This window comes from Schistocerca gregaria, chromosome X (genome assembly GCF_023897955.1).
Source record: "Schistocerca gregaria isolate iqSchGreg1 chromosome X, iqSchGreg1.2, whole genome shotgun sequence".
NCBI lineage: Eukaryota > Metazoa > Arthropoda > Insecta > Orthoptera > Acrididae > Schistocerca > Schistocerca gregaria.
The window spans coordinates 799981303-800003597 of NC_064931.1; the positions used below are offsets into that span (position 1 = coordinate 799981303).

At 40.8% G+C, this 22295-nt stretch overlaps 1 protein-coding gene across 4 annotated transcripts in view; it reads right to left on the minus strand.

Moving 5' to 3' along the window:
• The window catches only part of LOC126299391 (caspase activity and apoptosis inhibitor 1-like), a 200820-nt gene extending 178838 nt beyond the window's left edge, over positions 1-21982 (minus strand). Inside the window, exons 1-2 of one of the 4 annotated variants that reach the window (XM_049991263.1) lie at positions 21622-21982; positions 7057-7164 (exon numbers count right to left, since the gene is read on the minus strand). The gene's annotated coding sequence lies outside the window, so the exon portion shown is untranslated. The remainder of the gene's footprint in view (positions 1-7056; positions 7165-21621) is intronic. The other 3 variants (XM_049991265.1, XM_049991266.1, XM_049991264.1) reach the window with 3 other exon arrangements.
• Between the last annotated feature and the right edge of the window lie 313 nt (positions 21983-22295).

The following is a 22295-nucleotide window of genomic DNA, read 5'->3' on the forward strand; positions in this document are numbered from 1 at the left end:
CAGTGTGATCATGTGATGTATCTGACCCCAGGAATGTGTCAATAAAGTTTCCCCTTCCTGGGACAATGAATTCACGGTGTTCTTATTTCAATTTCCAGAAGTGTAGTTGTGTAATAAGGACCGATCTTTGTGATTAATTATGTAATTACGATGGATACTTGCGTCAGTTTCCCTAGCAAAATAAATAAAGTACATTAACCTAACTCTCCCGCATCTGGACAGTTCCCGTTGCACTTACACTTTCCATCCAGTAGAATCCGGGTTGAGTCGCTGATGAGTTGCGTTTTTTACATGCACTGAGTGTTTATGCACTGAATTATTTTCGGCTGTTTAAGCGGTGTGAACATGTTTGCATGCATTATTTCGCTGATCTACGAGTAGTTTGCACATCTGTATGCTGTGTACTAGATTATTTCTGTAATTTACGAGTTGTTCACCCCTCTGTATATCAATGCAATGCATTATTTACGAGTAGTTTCCAGGTCTGTAAACTGTATATTGTGACCCCGAGCAAATCACGGTGAGTGTTTTGCATCAGCGTAATAAATAAACTAGGTGAAATCCGTCGCTAAATAAAAATAAAGTACTTTCCTTCCTCTCTCCAGCAGAACAGAACAGACCGATGCCTTTTCACACAAATTTTCACTCCTGACTGCAGGCAGTGTGAGTGTTTTGTATCAGCATAATAAACGAACTAAGTGAAATCAGTCGCTAAATAAATTGTTCCAAAACAAAGTATACTCATTCCTCTCCCCGGCAGCCCAGAACAGACTGATTCCATTTCCCGCCACTTTTTTCCCATACAGACGGCCAGGGGGATAAGTAGGCTGGGGCAGACATGCAGCTGAGAAAAACAAGTATCATCATCATGATGATGTGCTCCTATGGACTGAACAGCACATCACATGACATGACCTATCGCGGCGCCCTCTAGCAGCGAATTCGCCAACTACGTCAGTTGTGTGGTCTGGTGGACTGGAAACAGTTGTATCTTGTGTGGTGGGAGCTTATATGTAGGTTTTAGAAATGACAGAAAATTCCAGCAGAGATAGATGTTTCCATGCGTTGCGTAATGCATCTTTAATGCAAAGCATTTATTTGCAGAACCGTATTCTTCCTCTTCACACGTTCATGCATTAACCATCACTTCCATTCCTCAGCTGAATGAGTGCATGTAATACAGCTATTAAAACACACCTGTCCAGCAACATGCTCGTTCCACAACAACAACTGATATCACAGCCTCTTGTGGTGGTAACGCGACACTAATGCTGTAGGTAGATAATAAATTTAAACAAATTTATTTTTATACAAATTTAAACAAATTACACTACTGGCCATTAAAATTGCTACACCAAGAAGATGACGTGCTACAGACGCGAAATTTAACCAACAGGAAGAAGATGCTGTGCGATGCAAATGATTAGCTTTCCAGAGCATTCACACAATGTTGGCACCGGTGGCGACATCTACAACGTGCTGACATGAGGAAAGTTTCCAACCGATTTCTCATACACAAACAGCAATTGACCGGCGTTGCCTGGTGAAATGTTGTTGTGATGCCTCGTGTACGGAGGTGAAATGCGTACCATCATGTTTCTGACTTTGATAAAGGTAAGATTGTAGCCTATCGCAATTGTGGTTTATCGTATCACAACATTGCTGTTCACGTTGGTCGAGATCCAACGACTTAGCAGAATATGGAATCGGTGGGTTCAGGAGGGTAATACGGAATGGCGTGCTGAATCCTAACAGCCTCAAATCACTAGCAGTCGAGATGACAGGCATCTTATCCGCATGGCTGTAATGGATCATGCAGCCACACCTCGATTCCTGAGTCAACAGATGGGGGAGTTTGCAAGACAACAACCATCTGCATGAACAGTTCGATGACGTTTGCAGCAGCATTGACTATCAGCTCGGAGACCGTGGCTGCGGCTACCCTTGATGCTGCATCACAGACAAGAGCGCCTGCGATGCTGTACTCAACAACGAACCTGGGTGCACGAATGGCAAAACTTCATTCTTTCGGATGAATCCAGGTTCTGTTTATAGCATCTTAATGGTCACATCCATGTTTGGCGACATCGAAGTGAACGCACTTTGTAAGTGTGCATTTGTCATTGCCATACTGGTGTATCACCCGGCGTGATGGTATGGGGTGCCATTGGTTACACGTCTCTGTCACCTCTTGTTTGCATTGACAGCATTGAACAGTGGACATTACATTTCACATGTGTGTTACAACCCGTGGCTCTACCCTTCATTTGATCCCTGCGAAACCCTACATTCAGCAGGATAATGCACAACCTCATGTTGCAGGTCCTGTACGGGCCTTTCTGGATTCAGAAAATGTTCGACTGCTGCCCTGGCCAGCACATTAGCTGCATGGTCAGTTGGACCTGTACACACCATCCAAGCTCTATTTGACTCAATTCCCAGGCATATCAAGGCCGTTATTTTGGCCAGAGGTGGTTGTTCTGGGTACTGATTCCTCAGGATCTATGCACCCAAATTGCATTAAAATGTAATCACATGTCAGTTCTAGTATAATGTATTTGTCCAATGAAATCAATTGCAATGTTTAGCAACATTAATGATTTTGCTTTTCCTAATGATATTTGGCTCTGAGCACTATGGGACTTAACATCTGAGGTCATCAGTCCCCTAGAACTTAGAACTACTTAAACCTAACTAACCTAAGGACATCTCACACATCCATGACCGAAGCAGGATTCGAACATGCGACCGCAGCTGTCGTGCGGTTCCAGACTGAAGTGCCTAGAACTGCTCGGCCACATCAGCTGGCAATGATATTTACACGAAGATATGTGACTGTGGCATATTATGAGCCTACGTACGTTGCTAATAGTGATCCGAATTATTGTGCTTTGAATGTTTTTAGGATAGATATGATAATAAATTAACATAACAGACTGTTTTTCAGTTTCAATTATTGTAAATTGTATAAGATTTGGTATGATAAAGCATTTTCAATAAGATTTGAAATTATTAGTTCTTTTATAATAATTCAAAGGTATATCATGATGTTACGAAAAATATCGATCTCGCATACTTCCACAACAACAAAAGGAAAAAAGAAAACGTAGAATTGGATCTCAACACAGTGCGAAAAATTCAAACCGTTCTCTTACCCACTGTGCTACAGACTCACTTGATCTTGCGCCACACGAGCAAACTGATGGAATGGCGTTGAAAATTTGACCGTCATTTCCTCAAAAGTTATTAAGTGTCGGAACATAAGCCAAAATAGGTGTCTTTTAGTTTCATCGTCCTTTCACCCTGCGAAGTTCAGTCTGTGTCAGAGTGACCCGCGGAGGTTTCCCCATGTACAACAGTTTCGGAGGAAACAAAAGTTTTCTAGCTGGGAGATTCGTAAAAGTGATAAGGCTGAAAATGTAATGAGCATCAGTTGGACTGAGAACAATAAAATAAGGCGAGATAGATAATAATGTGAGGATGTTAGTGGGGCCACGTGACTTGTCCCGCATTCTGCATGTAACATGGGCCATCTCCCCCACACCTGTTCCACCCCGATCCGTTACAGTCAAAGTGTTAAAGATAGGAACAGCACCCACTATCCCACTTGCTAATATTGCACTCATATTAATATTTCTTTACTGTTCATCATTTTTCAGCTTGGGTCTAATTATGCAGATCGTACCTATGTAATGCATGTCCACATCTCTCAAAATCTTATTCAGCTCATAGTTCATGCAAATTCACTGATCTGATGATAATCTTTAATAAACTGACCATAGTGACGTAGTTTTTCTGGAAATTGTTTTACGGGTGGTGTCTGTAAAATAAGGTTCCCAATATTTTTTCACAGTGTAAAATATGTTTATTTAATGAATGCATACATACATTTTTGGAAAGTTCAGACATAACATATTTTTCTACATAGGTCACTGACGTCAATACATGTTTGCATGCTGTGTACGAGCTTTTGAATGCCCGAGTAAAAAAAAATCTTCCGCCAAGCCGCGCAGAAACCTGAGGACCACATCTTCCAGCTCTTCCCTGTCGCCGAAATACGTTCCATCCAGGTAGTCATTTGGGGCTAAGTCCGGGCTGTACGATGGGTGTCCGACAATACCCCATCCAAATTTTGTAATGAGCTCATTGGCGGTGTGCCATCGCGTTATCCGGATGCAAACGCACCCCTTTGGACAGCTTACCTCGCCTCTTGTTTTGAATTGCACGGCGCAATTTTTGCAGTGTCTTGCAGTGCCCGGCAGCGTTGAGTGTTGTATGGGTGGGCAAGAACTCGCACAGCAATACCCCCATCCTGTCCCAAAACACTGTTGCCATCACTTTACCGACATTTTGCGTTTGTTTGAATTTTCGCGATCTCTGCGACTCTAGGCGCTTCCATTGTTTGGACTGTTCTTTGGTTTCAGGTGTGCGGTAGTGCACCGAAGTCTCGTCTCCAGTGACGATGGAGTCGAGGTATTCCTCGCCACGAGTTCCATTATCTTGAAGTTCTTGGGGCGCTGCAACACATTTATGTTTGTGGCCTTCCGTCAACATTCTTGGCACCCACCTCGCGCAAACCTTAGCATACCCTAGATGCTCCGTCAAAATCTTGTCAATATAGGTTCTGCTGACAACAGGGATCATTTCAGAGAGCTCACAAACAGTCACTCTTCAATCTGAGAGCACCGCTGCCTCCACTTTTGTGATTGTTTCATCAGAAACAGATGGCCGTCCAGAATGCTCCTCATCATGTATTAGATTAGATTAGATTTGTTTTTTGTTCCATAGATCCGTGCTGAGGAGATCCCCATGGAAGTGGAACATGTCAATTTTTTTAAGCTGAAATAACAATACTAATAGTATGAATATATACAATACATCATTTGTTTCTATTAAAAAATTCGTCAATTGAGTAGAAGGAGTTGGCAACTAGTAAGTCTCCCAGGCTCCTTTTAAACTGATCTTTATTTGTAACTAAATTTTTTTATGTTTGCTGGCAAATGATTGAAGATGAGTGTTTCTGAGTAGTGGATCCCTTTTGGAAGTAAAGTCAGTGCTTTTAAGTCCTTGTGCAGATCATTTTTGTTCCTGGTATTGTATGAATGAACTGAACTGTTTGTTGGAAAAAGATATATATTATTTAAGACAAATTTCACTAAGAAGTAAATATACTGAGAGGCAGTAGTTACTATACCCAGTTCTATGAAGAGGTTTCTACAGGATATCCGTGAATTTACTCCACAAATAATATGTATTACACACTTATTGACTCTGAAAACTTTTGTCTGACTTGAAGAGTTACCCCAAAATATTATACCATATGATATTATGGAATGAAAGTAGGCAACGTATGCAAGCTTTTTCATTTTTGTCGCCTATGTCTGCTAACACTTGAATTGCAAATACAGATTTGTTAAGGCGTTTCTGCGGTGTGCTCCTCCCAACTGAATTTATTATCAAGTTGTAATCCCAGGAATTTAAGACTGTCAACCTCTTCTATATGCTCTTCTTCATACTTTATGCATATGCTGGGTGAAAACCTCTTGCAGGTTCTGAATTGCATATAGTGAGTCTTTTTGAAGTTTAATGTCAGTTAGTTGGCTTTAAACCATTTATTAATATCCATGAAAATATCATTAGCAGATCTTTCTAGAACTACACTCGACATACCATTTATTGCAATACTTGTGTCATCTGCAAACAAAACGAACTCTGCTTCTGGCAGTGTAATGATGAGAGATCATTAATGGACGTCAGTACGCCCGTTACTGAACACACTGCACCATTTGTGCATGTATTGTACGCTCATACACTTGTCTCCTTAGATTTTGCATAGCTGGGAATGGATTTCTCCAGTCTGCTCACCGAGCACAGCTCATACCTGGCGGGCGAAACGAGGGGGAGATCCATCACGTACAGCTGCCAAGCCAAGACTGAGCTCCTAAGGCAGCTCACTAAGGAGGGGATTAGGAGTGGGCAAGGTACACTACAGAATCACGGGATCCACCATAAAAGCGCTTTTCAGGACTGTAGCGCCATGGGAACCTTATTTTACGGACAACCCTCATAATTAAAAGTAGTGAATAATTGATATTATTACAAAAATGTGTTATTGTAATTTCAACTGAGCTAATTAGTAGTATTGGAAATTTTGGCATCTACCATTAGAAAGCAAGGAATCCAGATTTTACAATAATATGTTTTATTTTCAGGAAAACTAACTTAAAAAGACAGTTGGTATTACAGTTTGAACATCCCAAAATTATTGCTGCCTTTTATCCCATTACACCTGTTTTAATTACTAACAAGTAAGTTTACCATTATAGTTTGGTTGCTCTATATTTCTGGACTGAATGACACTCATAATTTATCAGTTATGCCACTAATTAAGAATTTTGACAGATTATCATAATATCAAATATATCAATTTTATTTGTAAATAGGTAACTCACACGTAGACATACAAAATAGTTCTGCAAACTTTTGTACTTTACAAACTAACTACTTATTATGAAAACTACACTATGCCATTGTTAAAACATATAGCTAATCTACATTAGCAAACCCTCTAAGTATCAGTTTCATAAACAATTATGTATTTTCCAAAATCCAAAAATTTCATTACGCCAGTTTATGAATACCCCATCCAAACCAAAAATAATCAGTGCCAAGCAAGCTAGTACATGATCAACAACTATGTAATGAGTGTGTTGAAGTCTGAATATATTAACATCTTTGTGTCAGCACACACGATAATGTAGTGAATTCAGTACCTAGAAAGTATTCAGTTTACATTTTGAGATAACGTTTGTGTTCTTTTGGATCAAGTTACGCAGTGAGAGAAATAAAATTAAGTCTGCTGTCACATCTGGTAGACTTCACTTGTTTGCATCATTTCTATTGTTAACTACTTGTATGTGTGAAAGATGTCCATGTATAAACTATTTTCCATCAAACTGCACTTCATACACGAAAAACACATGGAGTACATTGTAAGTGGGTTACACAGAGGTCCTGGCAGAAGGGCTAGAGGTGCAATCCTGCTGGTAATCATACCTGAGGGTAGGTGACAGGGAGTCTGAGAGACCATGCCCCTTGCATGCGAAAGGGACATCCATTCCGGAATTGGGTACCAGTAACAGCACCTGCTTCCCTGTAGCGAGTCTGCAACACAGATACATGCATCAATGCTTACAGCATGCCAACTGGCACCCATTTGAACTCCCATGGCTTACTTTAGTTGTAACCCAAGCTCGATCCTTCATTTCACTAGTTGCACCGTAATGACCATGTTCTTGTATTCTATGCTACAACTATCTTGTACCTACTACTGGACTTCGTTTGGATTACTCTATTGGGATCATTTGTTTGCCAGGGCTTCTAGTTCTGATCACGAAGCAAGTGTTACTGTATTATGGCCTGTTGTAATATATTGATTATTCCTTGCTACCGTAGTTTTATCTTGAAGTTGTGAGAAATGAACACAGGCACTCCAAGGTGCGCAAGCAGAGGTGATGCTGAGAGCAGACAAAATTAGGAGAGAGATTGTTACATGAAGTAAACCATAAGGGGAGAGCCTTGCAAAAATGCAGACGCCCACAGACGCAGGCCCAGGAAACAAGTTACTCGTCAAGGAGTTTACATGTATCCTCACATGTCATCTAGACACTGTGGTAGGTTGCCACCATAGAACTTTGTAACCAACACTCACGTATTAGTGGATAAAGCCAGCTTCGTACCAGCCCTGAGAACAGCAACGTCAGTAGGCTCACAAGGGTTAGAAAGAGAGTGAAAACACCAAAAAACTGTTGACCTAGCAGTCCCTACTCCAGGGAGCATGAGGGGCGGGGCTAAATGATGTATAATAATAATAATAATGTTGCAAGCCTTATTTAGCAGAAAAGTTATGTTTAGCTTTCAGGTGAACAATGTTGATACCAAATACAGACTTACTTAGTGCAACTGCATTAACATCCCCGCCTTAGGAGCAGTAGAGGGGACCTAACTAAACCGTGATTGGCAAGCACCTGCAAGAGACCTGCGGGATTGGCTGGGTGGCTTTAAGTGGGGAAAACAGTGCCCCCATGCGACACTTTAGGACACAACACCGTTTCAATGTGTAGTAGTAACTTTAACCATAGTAACCTTCTGCCAAGATTTCTTCTTCCTCTTTTTCACCACTTTTGGAGGTCTGGAAACTTGCAGTTGTAGGAGGAGAGGAGGAGCCGACAGCCCTGGGACCCGCAACCTATGGCTACTTCAGCCAACAGCTGTGTCAGGTCTTTGGTCTGCAGATTTCCCAGGATAGGGTTCCTAAAATGGAAGCCTGTTCATGGTAGTTGCTAGAGGAGGGTGCCGCTTCTTCATCTCTGTGCAAAATAGTGGTCCCAAGGATGGTGCTGTAGGCACCATGAGAGGAGAGGTCATATCGCCTCCATGCAACTACTAAAGGTCGATGTCAAAGAAGTAAATATCCAAAACACTGCCAATGACCTGGCCACAGTAGCGGCGAAAGTTAATATGGATACGGGGTATAAACAATCTTATTTTTTCTGAGATTCAAAATATGAGAGCTGATCAAAGACCTACAGCTCTTTTATTTTGCATTCCTTAATTGGGGCAGTACATTTCAGGGATCACGGGGATGATTATTCCAGCAACTGACAGACAGGTTACAGTGCACATGATGAATTTTCTTGAAGTGGCTGACCAGTCTCCATACACTGGGTCGTGGGTACACCAGAAAGACATATGCCTGAAGCACTGGTTTATAAAGCACCACACTGTGGGTGTCAAATACAGCTTATCACAGCAGTAAACCACAATTTTGAGCTTTTCTGAAAGCAAGTCCCTCTCAAAAGCGAGGTTGGACACTGATGTCAATATTTTTCTCTGATGGGCACTGATGTACATGACATACAAAGTGGATCCATCGCTTCTCGAAGTATTCACACAGTTCTTCAACCGTCTGCAGCCTTAGGTCCTGGTGAAAAATTAATCCTTGTTCCGTGTTTAGGTGCCTGTAGTGTCATATGGTAACAGGTACATAACCCAGTTGTTTACAAGAGCACAACACCCAGGACTGGGTAGGATCTGCAGTCTTAATTAAGACGGAAGTAAGGATAGACGAAAGATTATAGGGTAATGGCCCCTTGCCAGTGTGGTCATTAGAGACAAAGCCCTCAAGTAAAACCTAAATCTGGATGGCTCGATGGGCATTTAAGCTGTCATCCTCCCAAATGCGAGTCCTGTGTGCTAACCACTGCACCGCCTCACTCAGTGCCTTAATTAAGAGGGAATCACTTTGTAATTTATTAAGAGAAGAGAATTTGCCAAATAAGTTTTAAATATTCTCCACGAAGAAGACTGGCTTAGTAAAGAGAAGGACCCTCTATCTATCCAGGTGCAAACCAATAATTGAAGGAAGGAAATGTCTGCAGTCCCTCGGTTTTGTTTCCTCCCGTGGCATGACGAAAGAGGGTAGTTCCTAAGGTCATAACAATCTGCACTGAATTGCAGTCAGTCTCATGGTCACCAGGTGATAGCTTTAGTCTTTTTGTGACGCCAGATATATGCGATGATTTCACTTCTCCAAACAAAGACTCTCCCCACAGATGCCACCTAGCCAGAGCAAAGGCCACCTTGATTGACGGCCATCGCTTTGAGTCTCAGTACCACCAAATGGACAGGAAACTATTCCTCGGCATTCATGGAGAAGTGACAGTTCGGGTATCAACAATGTGATTCCAGCAAGTTGAGGGTGCTACCAAAAGTGAGGTATTTCATGGGCCCAGCTGATACTTGGAATGGCTACATGTTGTGTACTGGGCGATCTTTCTTACACGGCCTGCAATTCTAAAAAAACATTTGAGAAGATGGAGGTCAAACCCAGGTGTGGAGACAGAACATAAGGTAATGATATATGTGGAGTAAAATAAAGGAACAAAGTGGGAGAATCCATAATCTAATCAGCTGGGAATCTGTCTTCGGGAATAATGCAAAACGATATAGTTATAAAGTAAAATTGCAGCACAGAAAAGGGAGAAGTACTGCAACAGCATTGGGCCCTGTGTCCAACACGCACCCATACTTGTGAGCCTCCATGTTTGATCTACATGGTTGAATCGCTGGGCACACGATTGAACGGCGCAGTGGAATCGACTGACAATTTCTCGCTTAGTTATTTATCTCTCTCTCTTTCTCTCCTTTCTTTTACAGTTTATAAGGAATTGAGAGGAAACACTGCAAAATTCCTTAACTACTTCATAATGTCTGTGATGTTAAAATGAGTTGTGTGTTGTGTTGAGGCGAATTTAACAAACTAAAGTAAGCAAATGAATAAAATACAGTATAAAATATATTGTATTTAAACAGCTAATAAAATAACACAGACCACGTTTGTTTTTCTCCAATAAAGTTTTATTTTCAAAGTCAGGAACAAATTTTTTTTACACATCTCTTCCGATGCATTACCTTTTTCGATCTTATTGCTGGGGGTCGAACTGCACAATAACACTGGGTTCGGTGTGGGGCGGCAGTGGGGTGAATGGACTGCTGCAGCCTGTTGTGGGGCTCTGAAATGCCTCTTTGTCGTTTCTGGGTCCCCAGTTCCATACAGTACAATACAACATTTGTGGCATCTTCTAAATGTTCTATCAATGACACACAGTCTTTGGTCGCTTTCGCCACAACATTTTCTGTGTTAATGCCACAACTGAAGTTGTTCATAACTGTAATCCCTACATTTTTAGTTGAATCAACTTAAATTTGTGTGATTTATTCGTATGACAAATGTAATAGGCATTTTTCAGTAATCCATACTTTTTATTGTTCCAGGTCAATTACTACTTTCCTCACAATACAGAATGTGATCTAAATCGTTTTTCAATTCAATTATTGGATGGTAAACAACAGCATCATCTGCAAACAATCTAACAGAGCCTCTCAGGTTGTCTCCTAAATCATTTATATACCTTAAACACAGCAGAAAGCTTAGAAGGCTTGCTTAGGGAGTCCCAGATATAACTTCAATTTCACTAGACTTCCCATGCGTTACTACGGAATGTGACTGGAAAACACGAATTCAATCACACAGCTGGGACAAAGTTCCATGACCATAAGCTTTCTGGAAATCTAGGAACATGGAATCAATTTGTGATCCCCTACGACTAGCCCCATTATTTCATTTGAATAAGGAGCCACTTGTGTTTCACGAGGAAATATTTTCTAAATCCATGCCGCTTATGTGTCAATATATCATGTTGGTTCGTTTAAAAGAGGGGAAAGGGACCAGACAGCTAGGTCATCGGTCCCTTGTTCCAAATAAAACAATGCCACAAGGGTGAGAATAAAACAAGCGAGACTGATAACACAAAATGAAGAGAAAGGAAAAACCACAAGAATGATGAAAGGGCAACAAACACTCAAATGGACAAAAGGGGAGAAGAAAACTACAAACTCTAGAAACAGGCACAGCTTATAACGACAGAACAGATTACCATGGCTGGCTGACCATGAGAATAAAAAGGAGAAGCCAGCAAGCCACATGACTCCAGGATCCAACTCAACTTCCGACATACCATACGGTCTAGCAGCTTACAAAGAACGTTTGTGAGGCTGATAGCTATCCACATCAAGCACGTTTTTACCAGGTTTGAGCACCAGGATGATGGTACCCTCCCATCATTGTGATGGAAAGATTACATCGCACCAGAGCCGGTTGAAGATGACGAGAAGATGTTGCTTGTTGTCAGATGAGAGATGGTTAATCATCTGGCTGTGGATGCAATCAGGCCCAGGAGCTGTGTCGGGCACTAAGGAGCTCCCACTCTGTAAATGGGGCGTTTTAGGATTCACTGTGACATGTAGTGAAAGAACAGACTTTTCCTTCCAGTCGCTGTTTGACGGTGCGAAAGGCTGGGTGGTAATTCTCCAATACAGAGGCCCCAGCAAAATTGCCCGCCAAAGTGGCCTGGGAATCATTTGTGTCGCTACATAGCTTGCCATTTATGGAAACACCATGGATAGCTGTTGGGGCCTTGTGCCTGAAAAGAGATTTGATCTTTACCCAGACTTGGGAAGGTGACGTGTGGCACCCAATGGTGCAGGCTTATCTCTCCCAACACTCCTCCTTCCATTGTTTGATAAGGTAGTGTAAGAGGTGATGCAATAAATATTTCCACCACCATACGTATTTAAAAAATGAGACTAAAAATTAGCTTGATGCTTTCCTAAGACAGTTTTCACTCCTTCCAAAGTATGTACCTAAAGACCAGATGTTGATTAGATTCAAAGAAATGTATAAGCAAATTTATACTAAATAAATTAGTAGGAGATGGAACTGATCCCTCATGGCACACAATACACGTCAGAAAACTGTTGCAGAAGCGACAAAAAGAACATGCCGGATTTAAAAGAATGCATAATCTCGAAGACTACTGATGTTTTACAGAATCTTTAAATTTAGTGAGAACTTCAATGCGAGATGCTTTTAATAGTTTTTACAATGAAACTCTGTATTGAAATCTGGCAGAAAACCCAAAGAGATTCTGGACATATGTACAGATTTCCAGATATAAGACTGTCTTGCCGCAAGATAGCAAAGGTAATGTTAGCAAAGATAGTGTCACTATAACGAAGTTACTAAACATGTTATTCCTAGTCTGTATGAAACAGTTAGGGGGCAATCTGAGCAGACCTCAGATTGTTTTCAGATGATGTTGTCATTTAGCATCTAGTGAAGTCATCAGAAGATCAAAATTAACCGCAAAACAACTTAGGCATTATATCTGTGTTGTGCGAAATGTGGCAATTGACTCTTAAATAATGAAAGTGTAAGGCCTCCACAGTTTTCCCCCCTTCCTCTATTCTGCTGCCCCTTCTTAATCCACTCCTCGAGCCATTAGTCAACCTTCCACAACCCTCCCTCCTTCGTTCTCACCACCTCCTTTTCCGCTCACCCACTCCACCCAATGTAACCCCTTATCCCGGTCCATCTGTGCACTACGCCACTCGCAACTAGTCCGTGTATGGTGGACAGTGCATACAGCATAAACACGCCGTCAGTCCTGCACGCTCCTCCACTTAACGTGCATTACCCCTTTGACAGATATTGTTCTGCATAATTCATCCAAACACCGCTAATTGTAATTTTGTTAAAAGTAGTGAACCAGTGGATTTGTCACACTTTATAGGTAATGGAGAGAGAATTGGCTAGTACCTGTACGATGTACAGCGCAATTTGGAGGGTCATTCAACATCATGTACAGTATCCATGTCAGTAGCATGTTTCATGAGCAAGCATTATGGGCATAAGGCCATACAGTGCTGTAAATCAAAATGACATGATTAGATGTAAGAATTAAGTTAATGTATTTTATTTTGTGTCTCTTGTAACTGCTGGTGTTTCAAAATGAATGTCGAGGAGGGCAAGGCTTTGGCAGAGAGAGAGAGAGAGAGAGAGAGAGAGAGAGAGAGAGAGAGAGAGAGAGAGAGAGAGAGAGAGATGCAACGAGTATCAGAACTACAGGCAGTTCATGTATTGTCGGAAAGGGTAGCATAATAAACACCATTTAATATGGAGTTGCATGGCCTATTATAAGCACACTTACCATATCGAAAAATATGGTTGACAGCCCTAACATCAGTAAAAAAATGCTGCAAAGGCTGGGGCCCATGGTAGCCAAGCACGAACCCATGAAAGAGTGATGAGCTCTTCATGGCTTGCCATGAAGGGCAACAAAATATGGCATAGAATATCACTGACTTACCACTCTGCTGTAAGGGTGCTGCAGACCACAAATAAAGGGATCTTACTATGATAGCAAATGGCACCTCTGACAGTTACTCCTGGTTCTGAGGCCACATGGCAAGTGACAGTTCAGCTGGTACCTCACCACTGTCTCCAGACACCTTTGCTGGTCATCGGGGCTCAGCTCAAAGTGGGACTTGTGGCTGAAGACAATTCTACTTCAGTCAATGAGATTCCGGGCCAAGGACATATCTGGAGGCACCCCGGACAGTGGTGGCATACTAACCACACTCTTGCCTGCCACGCAGTTCGACAACTAGGAGTGATGGTCTGGAGTGCCATTTCTTTTCATAGTAGGACCCCTCTGGCACTGATTAGCCGCACTACTGTTTTTCTTGTCACATAAGTGAAGATTTACGTTTAGGAACTATCTGGAACTTTGAATTTCTGTTTCTATGTGACTTCTATTGCAAATTTTTGCTTATATACTTCTGACAGAACTGAACTTGCACTAGTAGTGAACTAATGAAAGTATCAGATGTTACTTTTTGTGTAGTGATTGCTGCACTTTACTTGACCATGAGTGGAAACTGTGGGAGTTGTAGGAAAGTAACTAGTAGGATGCACTGTGGAAGCTGTAGCAAGTGCTTTCACTGGGTGGAAATGTTGTGGGAAGAACTCTGGGGAGGTCACTGAGGCCCTCACCTGGAATTGCCAAATATGCAGCAAGAATAGGTTAATAGAGGAGCAGAAAAGGAAGATTTGTGCCCTTCAGACAAGAGGTAGAAGAGCTAGTGAGGATGAAGGAAGGCAGATATGAGGCAAATGGTTGGGAACTGGCAGTTGGTAGAAAGGCTAGCAGGAGGAGGACACAGTCTGACAGCTTTATTGTGTCTACTACCAACAGGTTCCAGCTACCAGAGTTTAGGGGAGTGGAGCCTCAATATGGTGTAGGAGTAAGAAATTTGCATGGACTCTCCTCATTAGTAGGAAGGACAGAAAGAGCACAAATATTAGAAAGGAGAGGATGCTGCTGTGAGGCAGCAGTCATGTCAGAAATGTAGGCTCTCAATCACAGGCGAAGTTACAGGATGAGTATCACGTTATCAGGATTTTCAAGCCAAGTGATGGGCTACATCAGGTAACTGGGGACTTGGGGCCTTTGTGTAAGAATTCTACAGAGGGGGATCCAGTAGTGACAGAAAGTGTGGCAAGCAACATATTGGATATGGACAGGACATACAACATAGGTGACCTGACTAATGCAGTGTCCCTAACTGGTGACACCAATGTGAGTAAAGTTAAGCAGTTCTGACACCATGCTCAGCCTCGAGCAGTTCCAGCACCACGGTCAGCCTCATCTTGACAGCGCTGTATTGAAGTGGAGCTAGAGATGGCATGGGTCGATGCTGACCAGGTGCAAAATGAACGGGTGCCAGTGAGATGTATTTGGAGGAAGAGTTACTCTGGACATGGTCTGCACCTCAAAAAGACTGGAAGAGAGAAGTTCATGCAGTTAATAAGTGAAAGCATAGCAGGTGAGTGTGGGGACACATGATCAATTACCTGTTGTCATAGGCAGGAGAAATAGGCCTTTTTAGAGTAAACCAAGGCATCAGGCTCCCCTCCCTTAAAAGCATCTCCACCAGTTTAGAGATTTCTCAGTCATGTGCACAGAATATAGAATGCATCACAAACCATTTAAATTTGCTCAGAGTTATCTGTTATTCATCAGAACGTGCAGTCCTTTAAAAGTAAAGTATGTCAGTTTGAAGTAGAATTTCAGTCTCCGAACAGATCAGTGGTATGCTCTAAGAGCACTGGTGTACAGATTATGAATTACAGTATATAGTGCTAATGTTATATGAATGTGCAAGTTTCTACTGTAACACCTTACAAATGGTGGGACCATGTATTTATATTTTAAAGCTGGAGATGACAAGATCACAATTGGTGTAAACATTTTTAATTGGCAACCATTGAATTAACAAAGCTAGACATCTATAAAACGTTATTTATTTTGTGTGTGTGTGTGTGGGGGGGGGGGGGGGGGGGGGGGGGGGGGCGCTTGTGTGTGCTACTCACCTAGTGACGGTATACACATTTTCGTTAACAATATTAACTGACACCCTGGAAACAGTCTCAACACCCAAAACTAGCATAATAATATGTGGAGACATGAATATTAACAGAAGTGTGAGAGTGAAATTAAATATAGGTGACTAAATTTATCAGCATTCTGAGCGCTTTTGGTGTGGCAAAAATGGTAAACACAGCTACTATGGTACCAAAAAGTCAGCATCAGTCTTAGACCATGTACTTACAGTTACACACAGAGAAAACTGTAAAGTATTTATATGAGATCCTTGCCTTTCTGATCACTACTGGTATATAATAAAGCTAAAGATAGGCTTGGTAAAAGCCACAAAACTGCACGCCTTCAAAAGGATCTTCTCAGAACACAAAATACATACTTTTTCTAGGAAAAAGAAACCCAGGATGAAGTACATATACAAAACAATGTAGATACTAAGTTCTCTAGATTCTAAACATTGTTTAGATTAATTTTTGAGGGGAGATTTCCAAATGTAGCCATTTCTACAACAGCAGCTGAGGAAAATAAATGGATAACTTAGGGTATTAGAAGCTCTTCGTAGGCACCTAAAATTTAACGGTTCTTTACAGGTATAAAAAAATGTACAGGCGGGTACTTCTTGCAGCATAAAATCATTTGATGGCCAAATAATATATAAAGCAGAAAATAAAAGCAAAGTAATGCAGGATCACATAAAAGAAGAAAGTGGGAAAAGTTGCCAAGTGTAATAACACACAAATGAAATAGAATAATAGAAAATCCCCAAGAACCGGCAAATTTCGTAAATGACTATTTCTCTAGTGCTGCAAAGAAGTTGTGGCAAAATTTTCCTAAAACACGTGTAGCATCCACAATGACTTACACATCAAGCATGATGATGATGATTGCCACAACAGAGTTTGAAACCAGGACGATAATACAGAAATTAAAAAATAAGAATTCAGCAGGCGTAGATGAGGTTCCAGTCTCTCTTCTAAAGTAGTAGAGGTTGAAAAAACCGCTTCAGTTTTACCTAGCAAATCACGCCTAGTATATGTCCACCATGGTGCTCGAGGTCCACAGCACAGTTGCAACACCTGAGGATGGGCATATGAAAGCTCAAAACCAGTTGTGATAATAAAAGAAATTTACAACTTAAGTGGTATAATGCTCAGTTGCAGATGTTCATCCAACAGGATACATGCAAGCCCCATTAAGAAACAATGAGTCCTTCAGTCCAGGTAGTTTTCCAGAGTAACTAAAGTATGCACTAGTTGTGCCCTTACTAATGAAAAGCAAAGTGGAAAGTATTGAAAACTACAAGCCAGTTTCACTATTATCCATATTCTCAAAAATACCTGAATCATTAACAAGAGATAGACTAATGAATTACATGAGTAAATATTATCTTTTTAACAAACCACAGTTTGGTTTCCACAGAGGGAGAAGTACAATATCGGCCACTGCAGAGTTTACAAAAGTAGTAGTTGATGGTCTTGAGGAGGATGTCTGCACAACCGGCATATTCTTTGACTTGTCAAAGGCTTTCGTCACTGTTTACTATAAAGAACTACTAACCAAGCTAGAAGTACTAGTTGTATGAGGAACAGTGAACAAGTGGATTCAGTCTTACCCAAAAACAGGGTGCAAAAAGCAGAGAGAATCCGCACACACATATGCTGATGAGCAGTTTTTAGTAAAACAAGTGATGGGCAAGGAACATTAACATAGTGTATTGGGTCAAATTCTGTTCGTGTTATATAACAATGACATTCGAGACAGTATCAGCTACAGAGAAAAAGTTCTCTTTGATGATTATGCCAACATCATAGTCACTGATGACACAGAAAGCAAATGAAACTCAATGATGTTTACAGTTGGGCATAAAGAGGTAAAACAACTGTCACATCAAGTGTAGATGATAAATTGATAGATTATGTAATAATCACAGTTTTCAGGGGGGAATATTTATTGTCAATTACCATAGAATGAACACACAAAGATGATGGCAAAAAGAATGTCTACAGCATATTTTGCTCTCATGATTCTCTCATCAGTTTCTATCAGCCAATGTCTGCTCGTGATACACACTAATTTCTTACTGTGAGAGTCTTTTCTCAATACTGAAGGCACAAAACATGGATACAGTTTTTAAACTGCAGAAAAGAGCCATAAGAATAACAACTAGTAGTAGTCAGTGTCATTGTAAGTAACTATTAAAATCTGGGTATCCTTACTACACCATGTCAGTACATCAATCACTCTGCTGTGCATATCAGGCAATCATTAAATAATCTTGGAACAATGGCCAGTTGCACTTACATTATCCACGTAAAAACAAACAAACGAAAACCCTACAAAGTTTACTGCCAGGGAATAAAATTTTATGGTAAACTGCCCTATTTTTCAGGTGGACAGAGAGAAGGCCAAGAAGACAAACATGGAGCATAGCTGAATGTTTGTGGCACTGAAGCTAAGTTTTCAAAAAAACTGGAGTTAGTGTAAGGGGCATAGAAGTATCTTCATGTCTCAGAAGTCATCAGTGGTTGTCAGATTGTGCCGCAACGAAGAGCACAAATATTTTTCATAATATAAGTTACCTGGAGCATATTGTGTGTAAGTCAAAGCATATTGTATAACATGAATGAACTGATTGAGGCAGTGCAGTTGTTAGGACACTGACCTCATTTTCGAGAGGATCAAGTTCCCACTGCCTGGCCATGCTGATTTGGGTTTAACTAAATCACTTCAAACAAATGCTGGGATGGTTCCTTCATTAAGACCATGACTGACCACCTATTCTATCCCAACAGAGCTTACACATGTATTCCATTTACATCTGTATTTTGAGCTATTAATTTTCATTGTGTTACCACGAATATTCCTGTTTCATTGTAGAATGTTTTTGACATATCCTAAGATTACTGCTGACATTGGCAAGAATGGTGAAATGTACATACCATAAACTATGAAGGATGGTGCCTCCTTTTAAAATCCAAATGATTAAAATTGTTCAGAGAGTCATTTTAGATTTTCTTTTTCATTTTAAACTGTTATTCCTAGCTTATAGTAATGTCCTTCATTTTGTTCATGCACTTCTTAGTTCAGTGTATTAGTTACATTAGGGCATCAAATATCAACATTTTATAACTACTTTTATTTAATTATGGTTGCTTAGACAAACTGAACTGCAGTGTATGTGATGTTAAAATGGTATCATTTGGCTTTGTATCAGTGAAGCCAACAAATGTGATACAATAGGAAGCTATTTGATGCAATGAAAGTTATGAAGAAAGAACGACCTACAGTGTAGCTTGAGGCCAAGGTGGGGGGGGGGGGGGGGGGGGGGCGCAGAGTGCTGGTCACTGGCCAGCCTAGATTAATGTGAATGATTCAGCTCTTAACTATTTTATACGATTTTTTAAAAATTGTAATACATGTTTATGTTTGGCTTTGTTTGTGTATATTGAAATTGGTGGTGGTGCAAGTTTTCATTAATTTATTGTTTTCTTGCCAGTGTTTGGTATATGGGCTTTATTGTTGTTAGTAGGTATGGCAGATATTGGTTACATTATGTTAGTGATATTTGTTATGTGAGTTGGTTTTGGTTTGTTGTAATATGTACTTTATTTTATACAAAGAGAGGTAGTGAAGGTCTGGTTTAACAGATTTGACAATTTCAATGTGTTGGGTTTAGGTACTAGGAGCTGCCATGTATGTCGAGCAAAAATTGCAGTATTGGGCTTTGGAGTTATGCATGGGTTTATGGTATCGTGTGTTTCGTATGGGTTATATAAGTCAAGTGAAGTTTGCGGTACCAGATTTTCAAGTTATGTGTGGGTTCTTGGTACAGAGGGCTTCGTTTGAGCTATGTACATGAAACGAAATTAACGATGCCGAGATTTTCGTTTTTGCACTTTTTTTTGGTTGCGCTGAACATTGAAAATCCTGTGTACTTAATTGTTGGGTTAATATTCATTCCAGAAAGGTGTTGTTGTTATAGTGGTATGTTTAGCTTGTCCCAGCCCAAAACTCCCTACTACCCGCAGCTGTCACGTTACCTTCATTTTATTGCTGGAACTAACTGTTTCACGTGTTATCTGTGTTTGTTTGCTGGTGAAATGAGTGCCATCATGGTTGCCATGTTGTATTCGCTTGAGACACAGGGTAGTCCGCCATCTCGATGACATCACACATCAGAGCACAGATGGGGAATCGCAACTTTCAGTAATGACACCTCTCGTATAACTTTACATTATCATTCCCGCATTATATGATTTGCGATAAGCTTTTTTTATTTGTTATAGAATTTGTTTTGTTAACTTATCTGACTATGGCCTCTGTTTGTTCAAATACATTCACATTTATATTTACAGCATAATTTGACAACTGTTTGTTTCTACCTAGAAAACACGGCAGTTTCACTTTCATAAATACTTACAATCAGATGCTGGCTCTATCGGTTCTATTCCCTTCACCCCCACTGTAAGGGCATCCCTCCCGCGGCTCGCATGCAGCTAAAATCGGTGTGGTTCTAGAAGTGAGCACCTATGGCACTACCGGTGATAAATTTAATATTTTCAACTTGATGCTCTTCCTTCTTCTCTCATTAATTCATCCCAATCCCACTCCGCTCCACCCCCTTTTTTTTTTCTTTAGCTCTGTGGCTACTGTTGGTGTTATGTATATTATGTGCAGTCGAAAAATATCCATCTTCCTCCAGTGTGGTCCAGGTAAGCTAAAAGGTTGGTGCACCACTACACCGCAGCGAGCTTTGGCAACAATACTGTGCTTAATACTTATGTATGGCACTTTCCGTGACCTCAAGTTTGTTTCTATTTTGAGGATCCATTCAACTTCCACAAATAGTCAAGGAATGAAACAATGACTAAGGTTTAGCCCCACATGCTTAAACCAGTTGCAACACAACTTTTGTGCGGCAGGTGCTCCAGGCGTTACTAAACATTGGCTATTTTGTCTGAAAATCCATTGGGCAGATTTATATGCAATAAATCAGACACACGGCGAGGCAGGGGAGATGTGCTGCATTACACTCCAAAACGCAACATTCCAACGTCTGACAGCCAATCAACAGAACAATCGTACCATAGGTATATATTTTTAAAAAAATCCATGGATTTGCCACATACACTTGTACCTCGATTATATACAACTCTGGTGAAATGGAATAACTAGACGATCGTAAGTTGCGCTGGGCTGAACGGTGACAACTTTCGTCCATATCCAAACATGTTTATCTTTATGCTCAGCACTCACTCAAGCTGTTGGTACTTGTCGTTCTAAATATACTAACAATCAGTTCATGCCAATTTAGAAATTAACTATACAACAGTGATTCCTGTATTTTTATCGATAAAAGGGCCCATCGCTCTCCGGTCAAAATAATCTAGTAGAAGTTAGACAAGTTGCAAATATACAGTAATAGATCAGTTAAAATTTAATTACAGAATAATGACAGTAGACACCCTTACACCTATGGATTACATACATAGCCCGAAACATCGTCTGAGCACAGCAGTTCAAATCAAGCTTTAGAATGAGTTCTCCCATACAAGCAAGTACTAGCGACGCGAATGTGTACTTTGATATCACACTGCAATAAAGGGGATACTGCAAAAGATTTTCACATACATACAATTATCAGTGAATCAAATCTGTCATCCAGGTTCCCACTTTCTAAACTCTGGCAACAGTGTGTTAAAATTAAGTAATCTTCAATATAATTGAATAATTACACTGTAACAGAAACTAATACTACACGATGCTAACGGCTCACCTTATTTTACGATCTATCATCACGAACAGAATAGGATCACTTCCCTCCTCTACCGTACACTCATCTTCAGCTTCTACTTCTGCTGTTGTTGTCGCTGCTTCTGCTGCTCAATTTAGTAAATACTAACACTAACTATAGCAAAGTTAACATCTGCACAGATATCCCGACATCAGGCAGCTTAGCGAGATTATCACTAACCAAAGTATCAAATATCCCCAGGTCTCTCAAAGAAAAGTCTCGACACAGACAGGCTGTACGACGAGGGTGGTTTGTGTGGTAGTAACGCTGTTTTTTTTATTGTTATTTCAACACCTTTACATCAGGTAGGCTGGCAGCAACATCCTACGCTGCCCTTTAGCCTCAGAGTTAACAACGAGAAAACATAAAGAAGACACATAAGAGACTGAACAAATTGGCGGGCAAAAAAACAGTAGACACAGAATACAAAAAAAAACACGAAGCTGCTCACACCCGACGAGAAACACACGAAAAACTGTCGGCACGTCGCACAAATTCTGACGACTTCGTCGGCACAGGTGAACGGAGGAGCGTGACGGTGAACACTTAAACACAAACACGATGGCACACACACGAGAAACTGGTGGCGATGATCCCCGGCGCGCGAATGTCCTCGTAGCGTGTGCGAGTCTGGGGACCTGCCAAGAGGGGAAGAA